Source organism: Lepeophtheirus salmonis, chromosome 11 (genome assembly GCF_016086655.4).
Source record: "Lepeophtheirus salmonis chromosome 11, UVic_Lsal_1.4, whole genome shotgun sequence".
In the NCBI taxonomy this organism is placed as follows: domain Eukaryota; kingdom Metazoa; phylum Arthropoda; class Copepoda; order Siphonostomatoida; family Caligidae; genus Lepeophtheirus; species Lepeophtheirus salmonis.
In genome coordinates this window covers 10,158,406-10,167,245 of record NC_052141.2, presented here as the reverse complement: position 1 = coordinate 10,167,245, position 8,840 = coordinate 10,158,406, and positions in this window count along the sequence as shown.

The window sequence follows — 8,840 nt, the reverse complement described above, 5'->3', positions numbered from 1 at the left end:
TATATATTAATAACTATAGCTGAAATTCTTGAGCATCTTAACTTATCTCACAAATTTGAATAATAACCCTATAATAAATTTTCTCAATTTCTTTGTAATAGATTTTATGTTGACGTACCCCATACAGAGTGTGACAGGTGACATTTTCCGCGTCAATAAAATACTTCTTTTTTTTTGCACTAATTAAGGTTTTAGGTGACGTCTCAAGTAATATGTTTTAATTTGATCATAGTAAAAATTACTGTAGTTGTCAATCTCTTGCAAAAGATATAACATGGATTAATGTCTCAGATTGGGATAAACTTAGTGTATTCGAAGTAAACTTCGAAATCGTGTATATGAACGTCAAAAGACAATCCATAGGTGCGATATAGTTTATTTGTAGTACGATATCAGTGATACTAATTGGTTTCATTTTTGAGCTTGCCCGTTGTTTTTTGAAGTGGACAACTTGAAGACTGAATTTTCTTTTCCTAAGCTGTTATCATTATTATTTTATTCCCTGAGATACAACTTTGCTTTCTATTGCATACAAGATATAAAGGAGACTGCTATTTTTCTGATAAAGGGTCAGCTATACCCTAGATTTTTCTTATATCAGAAGTGAATAAAAAAATCTCCAATTTTTGGATACTTAAATAAATTAGTAATTTTGAAACTTACTATTTCGAGGCAACCTGTTTTGATGAGATCCTGTTTTTGACGGATCATCCGAGATTTTTAGCTTATCTTTCAGCGAAAGTGTTTTTCGAGGGATGAATCCGTATTAATTGAAAAGCAATGCGAAACGAATTTAAAAAGTAAATTACAATAAAAAAATGTTGGCACCAGCATACGATTTGTACCTATAAAAAAGGTACATGGACTTCATGGAAATTCTTCATTCCTATCAAGTTAATAGCAAAAAAGGGAGGAAAGAGTTGACTTCAGGAGGATTTGACTGTATATTAGAAACCGGATTGAACATTTGCATGTCCTCATAAAAATCGGAGTTTAACACTGAGGATTTATTACGCAGTTTTAATGATAAGTCTTTGTTGAACTCATACTAGAATTGTGGATTGACATCGGAGACATTCTTGCCAATGTCCTTGTTTATTCCTTTTCCCCCTCCTCCTTGTCACAGTTGCTTTCAGCTGATCTAATGAAACGAAATGACAGCGAAGCACCTCTCCTCCAAAATACTATTCAAATTGTCAGAGATATCATGATAATTTTCTCCTTCTTTTTTTAACAGGCCCAAAATGATACAGATTTTCATCACCGACTATAATGTTTACTTTTACTTCAGCAGTGCAACTCCCTCTAATTAGTTAAAAAACCTTCTTCTTTTTTTTTTCTCACAATAAAGTAGTATTACTGAGGTTAGTGTTAACCATGTAGGGAGATATCTTCAAACATATTTATTTTATGCGTATTCTTTGTCTATGTGGCTACTCAGAAAACTGATTTATTTTATGTCTGAAAGTTTGAAGACATGCTACGTATGTTTGGGTATCATTTGGCCAATTATTTAGACTTGAAGAGACATTGATTTTGTTGTTGTTGTTTTTGGACAAAAATGTGCATTATAATTACTTGAGAAATCTCTTCAAAGAAACTTTTTTTCTAGTTTTTTATCGTATTGTTCATTTATACCTTGTATGTTGTAGGTAGAATGTAAAACATGGCGTGCAATTTCAATAGAGATAATTAGTATTCAATTATGATCATTGCAGAATGATTAATTGCTATATTTAATTTATATTGTGATAATTTGTTATTGTCCGAATTACAAGTTAAGTCTCGGTTCGGTCCAGTTTAGTTCTGTATTAATCCTAAAACTTATAAAATTTGGTCCTTTATGACGTCAATCAACTTTAACTCTTTTTTTTATTGAACCCTAGTATTGCCAGCCCGAAGGAGGTCCTTAAAGACCGGTTCTAAGACTGGCCTGGGCCGAATGAATACGGACTGTCATAACATTACTTATAAAATTACTTATTTACTTAATAGTATTTTTTTTTAAATACATTTTTTATATCGAACGTACCATCTCTATTGTTATTTGATTAGTGAATAAACAGTTGCATTGTATGGATATTCCATACGGGATTACCTAGCTCACAAACACATACATGTACACTGTATTTGGTTATCGGCATTCAATATGTTCTATATATATTATATATGTAATATGTATATATTCTTTTACCTTAATCAGGCTTCGTAACATTGATTGCTTGGATACAAATTAGTTCTTATCAAACTGTGAAAAATTATCTATTATTGAATAATTTTTTAATAGTTAAAATAATTGACTAACCAATTCATATTCGAACTTTCTTCTGTTTCTTTTAGAGTGATAGGTTGCAAGATAGAATAGAAATAACGACGTGTCCAATGTTATTATAATACTTATGTTTTAAATAATAAAATTAAGTTATTCATCAGGGGTGTCCGCAAGGGGGGAGGGGACTGGAGAGGCTGTGGTCCCACCCCAATAAACCCCAGCTATAATCCTACAGACGTCCCTGTAAATAAGCTTAATCTGGATCCAATTTTATTATTATCCGACCTTCGGTTAAACTTATCCCACCATTAGACACAAATATCCGTCTAATTTTGGTTTTGGATCGGGAAATAAACTCGAAAATTTATATCTAAAGGTCCAAACCGATCCGACTCCGAGGAAATTTGGATCCGTTCTATCTTTATTCAGAGGTTGAGATACTAAACATATGTTGCTTTAAATGTACCTATGTAAAAGTAATTTATATAATTGTTCTATATTCACATCTTTGGACTTTTTGTCTAATGAAAGATCTGTAATTTATTTCTTAGTCTGTTGTAAATGAACAAAGTAAAATCAAACAAAAATATTAGCAACATAGATACTGCCCCTATCTCATAAATTAGATAATTTTTGTGTAAAAAATGCCTAGCTTGCCCACAGCATAATTATTGGATATTCAAAAAATTACAAAGTATACCTTTTTGGTCATAGAAGTACTATCTGCTTAATAAAATTTCATTACATTTTATCTTGTAATTAGATTGAATTTTTTTTTCCCAAAAAAAAAGAAGAATTCCTCAAAAAATTCATCATAAAATTTTTATCATTAGAGATGTGAAAATACGTGCATTTTTAAACGTGAAAGGATACAATTGTACAATTTGCATGTATAATTCATTATTTTGAGAGATTCAAATAATAATAGGATTAGTAAAAAGAACCTATTATTTTTTCAATAGTGTATCTCTTGCTCTATAAGTGCAATCGGTTTACACTAGGTAAGATAAAAGATAAAATTTCCTAATAAAAAACCTTTTTTTGTGTAATTATTTGTCAAAAATATACACCAGCTCTACACTCAACACTCTAGAAGGTTAATTGTCAAAAATGAGGATGAATTAATGGAGTAAAATAGAGTCCGACAGTGATGTGAGGACTGTTTTGATTGCCAATGAGATAAAAAATAAGTTAAAAAAATTTCATTAAAAATAATGGATTTATTTTTACCACACCTAATATGAAAACTTTGTATGTAAAAAAAAACCCTGACAATTTGAAAGATGCAATTTGCTGAGAGCAGCTATGACATGAAGGAAATAAACACCCACCCACTCCATCATATCTAGCAATGAATAATGATTTAGTGAGGAATTACAGCAATGTCGACTCTCAATGATACTCCGAGTCCAATAAGTACTTACTTATAACTCACGAACATTGTAACATGTGTTACTCTTCGTCTTTCTCACATTAGTGCTTATTTTACACTTATTGCTGTATCTTCTTGAATAATGATGACAGTTTTGGTAAATCAAAAAATATTTTCAGGTAGCAATTACTAAGAGGACGCAATCTTCAAATTTCATATTCTTTTACCTTTGATTATATCCCAGTTGTACCTTGTACTGTCCGCTTTAAAAAACACATAAAACTTACCTGCTACCAAAATTAGCGATTTTATGAAAACTCTAAAGGAGGGTTAGCAGACCCACCATGCCATATCAATAAAAGTGAATCATTTAAAATACAAATATTAAAGGGCGGGGGGGACAATAACAACAACATAATAAAAATAAACCACAAATGTAAAGAATATATGTTTATGAGTTAGTGGGAATGGACCTCTTCCGCTACGTACTTTTGTTCGATCTGAGGGATATTGTCCGCATGGTCTTGACTATCAGAATGAGATTTTTTAGAAGGCATGATATCACGTCGGGGTAAGCAATGTTAAGATTTAAATATCTTTATTTTAACTGAGGAACAATGATCATTCTTTTAAACGAAAATAAAAAGGAAAAAAAGTATACAAGGTACTATGATGAATATTGTACATCATCTAAATAAGTCAAACTCCTACATGTATATCCGTGTCACACAAAAAAAGAATTAACTAAAAATCAGCCTCACTTCCCTGGTGAAAGCAAAAAGACTTGTCAATCTGTAATAGAAACTATGCTTACACATGCCCATTGTTGGTTTTGGTCGTTGGATGGTATTTTGAGTCGAGAGTCTCGTTTTGTGGAAGAGAAAGCCTTTATTTAGTATCCAGGGTGGGAAAAATAGGTTTCATAGCATGTCTATGAGATAAAGTTAAGAGGACTTTAATTAGTAAAATTTAGGAATTTGGGTAGGAATCATAGAGCCAAGGGACGTTGCCCCCCCCCCTTGTACAGAATGTTTATAGTTATCCCTGTAAAAAGATTTCCTGTCGTCTAAAATTTATAAATGTCATAATTTTAGAGGGAGAAAAAATCAAGTAGCCAGTTTTTACAAAAATTGTTTTTCCTTCTAAATTAAAAAAAAAAAAAGAAGTACATTGTCACTTCAAAGATAAGACAACTTTTCAGTCAAAATTGTCAAAAAAAAAAGAAGAAAAAAAATAGCCCTCCCTACAAAAATCATACGGATGTCTGATGGCGTCACCATTATATAACGGTGTCAATAGTTTATATTCGTTGATGGATTCTATAATAAGATGTATCCTATATTTTAAAAGTTTTTTCCTGTCAAAAATTCCAAATGGAACAGACTACTTGATGATAACATGGTTCATGGGACACCTTTTAAGGAAGAATTTTTTTGTGACAAAACATAATAGTTTACTCTAGTTACCTAATCATACGATATTATGTAACCATATTTTGTTTTATGACAAAAAGATATTCTCTGTAATTTTTCGAAAATCTTATTATTATCGTTTGGCCATGTAATACATTTTTTTTATGCAGAGATAGCATGTCTTATCAGGAAGGGGCAGCATAGAAACTTGCTCAAACTCTGTGAACACAGGTGTAAAAATACGTGGTTGGTAATTTTGCAGGATATATTTCCGCCTCTTGGAGATTTTTTCGCATGACACTTATGTTTTTCTATTAGATATAAGTTAAAACACTTTAACGTTAGTGTTTACTAGCAAATCTCACATTTAGATCTGAAAAAGAAGAAAAATGGAAAATAGTGAGGATATAAAGAAGAAATAATCTCTCACGATGTTATTATTATATCTGCTGCAAGGAGGCGTGATAGGAAGGAAATAAAAACACAAATCCCACTCAGTATATAGGAAGATATATAAGCAGGAATTACTCCAATGTCGATCTTCATTGCCATTCTAAGTAAAACTTATGTTCATAACTTTCATTGTTATTTTTCCTCTTTAATGGTCACATGCACTTATATTTCAATGTTTTCTCGTCAAAAATTAAATAATGGCAAGCACTGTTTTGAAAATTAAAAAAGCCTATCCAGCTTACCAGCTACAAAAAGCCTCCACACTCTCTAGGACAAACTTTAAACGCCTTTGCCTATAATATAGCAACTTAAAAAGGCGGCGAATACAATATGAGAAAAAATCTCAGATATGAAATTACCAGCGTCGAAAATGTATGTATTAAAATTACCAGTGGGAAAGATTTCTCTGGTAAAGTTACCTAGAACCGTAACAATGGACTCCCAAATCAGCTGTGACTTGCTGTATTATTTATCGACCATTGACTAGTGCTGTGTTTTTCATTATTCAAGACCGATGACCGGAGTATATTCCGGCTCCATACCGTATATTCCAGTCCTACTTGTTGTCCCTTAAAGAATATAAAATCGATTACTTGTGACGCAATTGGTGTATCTTTCCTTCTTTTTTTTCATTATTCCATTATATAATAGAAAAAATTATGTAACTAATTAAAAATATAATAGGTTCATTTTATTGCCTATACTAAAAACATGCACATTTTTTGCAAGATATGTGCAATTCTCTTAATACACATACCATACATGTATATTATTTCGCTAAATAAACCCTCGACTTTTTAGGGGATATGTCGAAGGACCAACAGTTAAAGAGCGTGTTGTAGGTAAAAACATTCCTTGTCTTTTCATTCAAAGTAAATTCAAGTAAAAGGGGTACTTCGTGACGTCGCACAGTGTCTCCCTCTACCGTATATTTGTATAGAGGGCCCCGAGGAACGGGCTTATTGCTTACGTAGATTTCAATTATGATTATAAAGAAACAGAAAAAGGATTATGATTGTTGATTGATAGGAAGGAGTAGGTGTACAGATGGACTATCGTCAGTAGAAGGGGAAGAGTAATGGTGGGATTAACTTGCATCTCCCAAGATAAAATAATATCAATGGATCCATTTCTATTCGTTATTAAAGATTTATGGTGATGTCATTTTGAATCCATAAACATTATAACTCATATTTGTCTCTCATTCACCACTAGTCATCTCCAATGCACACTGTCAACTCAAACCTCCCTCTACAGCATTATGAAATACTACTCACTAATTGAGAGACAAAATTGTATGACGTCACTAAATATGATGCGTCAAAATGCAAATAGAATATCCATCGATGAATTTTGCAACAAATAAATTTACCGGGTATAAAAGTACGGGGAACTAAAAGACAAGGACTTTTTCTACTACTAAATTCCTTTCTGTAATCGGTATAACTTATACCAACTATTATCGGTTGACCAACTATATATAAATTTGATTTTAAAACTCCACATAACAGAAATTTCTAAAGCTTCAACTTCTTTCAATAAAATTTAGTACTAAGCTCTGATACTTATTTGATTCGATTTAGATGTCAGTACATTGTTTCTGATCGTTCCAATGTATTTCATTGGCCTACAATTTGTTTTTCTTCAAAATGAAAAAATCACAAATATATTATTCTGTATTCCATGAGAAAAGGAACTTTGATGACCCTTTGAACTTCAGCAACTTAATGATAAAATTAGAACCTCTGAATCCCTTTACAAATAAAGAATGTCATAAAAAAATCATTTTCAAATGTATATAGAGGTCACAAAAACAGTTTCAACAGACTAAAACTTTCCAACATAACAGAAGAAAGAATTAATAGATCACCCTAAAATGGGTCGCCCTAATATTTAATTTAAAACTATACTTCATTAGTTTAAAATATTATAAAGCTATTTCTTCAAAAATAAAAGGGCTTTAATGATAATAAAACTCGAAAACTTTGTCTTATTATTTTGAAAATATGTACAAAATTTACATCTTCAGGGTTAAAAAAGTTAATTTTTTCAAGGGTAGAGGAAGAAGAAGGTTCTGGAGTCACATTTTTTTATGTGCCAAAATATTTGGTCATTAGAAAAGTTGGGCGAAAATTAAATTTGCTCATTAATCCCCCCCCCTCCCTTACTACTAGTAATATAATCACCGGTCATGTAAGCACAAGTTCTTAAGGACCGATTCTAAGACTGAACTGGATCGAATAAATAATATAGGTCAAATATCTGGCATGGAATAAATATAGTTTATTAAAAAATTTTATTTCACCAGGAAATTAACTCGCCTCGAAAAAAAAGAAGAATATATCAGTTATTTGTTTGTTTTTGAGACTATATAAAATTGAAGTTTAATTATACAAAGGCATACCCTTATGCATTAAGATGCATATACTTTAATTTGTATATATTCATATATTTTCCCACTTATTTATGCAGATGCAGTTCTTCTTTGAAACTAATCACCAAGGCGCTCACAACATTATGGCACCTTACATAAATGTATTTAAACGAATTTATGTAAAGGAACATTTTGATTTATTATGATTTATGTAATGAATAAACTCATGTTGGGAAGTAATTTACACTTTTACCGTTTTGACTGCTGCTTCAATGATGACTTTTTTGTTGTTTTTGTTTTGCTTTTGTTATTGTTGTTGATTACGGAATCCAAGAGTGTTTGGGATTTCTAAAAATGAATATTTCATGGCTTATATATATATAGCAAAAATATTTTTTCATTTTCTCCTTCCTTTCTTGTCAAAGCTGATCTAATGAAAAGTCATGACCATTATTCTTTCTATCCTCTAATACATTATTGAAATTGTCAGGGTTACCCTGTTGCTTTTAGTTTCATTTTGTTAACATACCCATTCTATACAGTATTTTCACCACTGGTTATCTCCTATATTATTAAAGCAACGTGTGTATATTCATCGACCCCCCAATAACTCTTGTCAATACCGGCTAGTATTTAAATATAACTATAATGTTTTTTATACACTAATCCTATTTTAATCTAGAAGCAGTAATTCAACTATTGTATGTCAACAAAGGTCAGTAATTCAGTAAAATAATAAGTCTTAACCAATATATTGCAGTCTCAGTTGGACTATGTCGATTCCGGATCTAGTGGTTCAAGAACTGAAACCGGTCGACCGATAAAGGCACAACTTTGCAAATTACTAAAATATAAGTAGTTATAAAAATGGTGTGTATTTTGGTTATGTTAAAAATCAAAACAGAAAATAAACATGGTAACTCATACAATTGATTAATGTTTTGGTGGAGAGTAGCT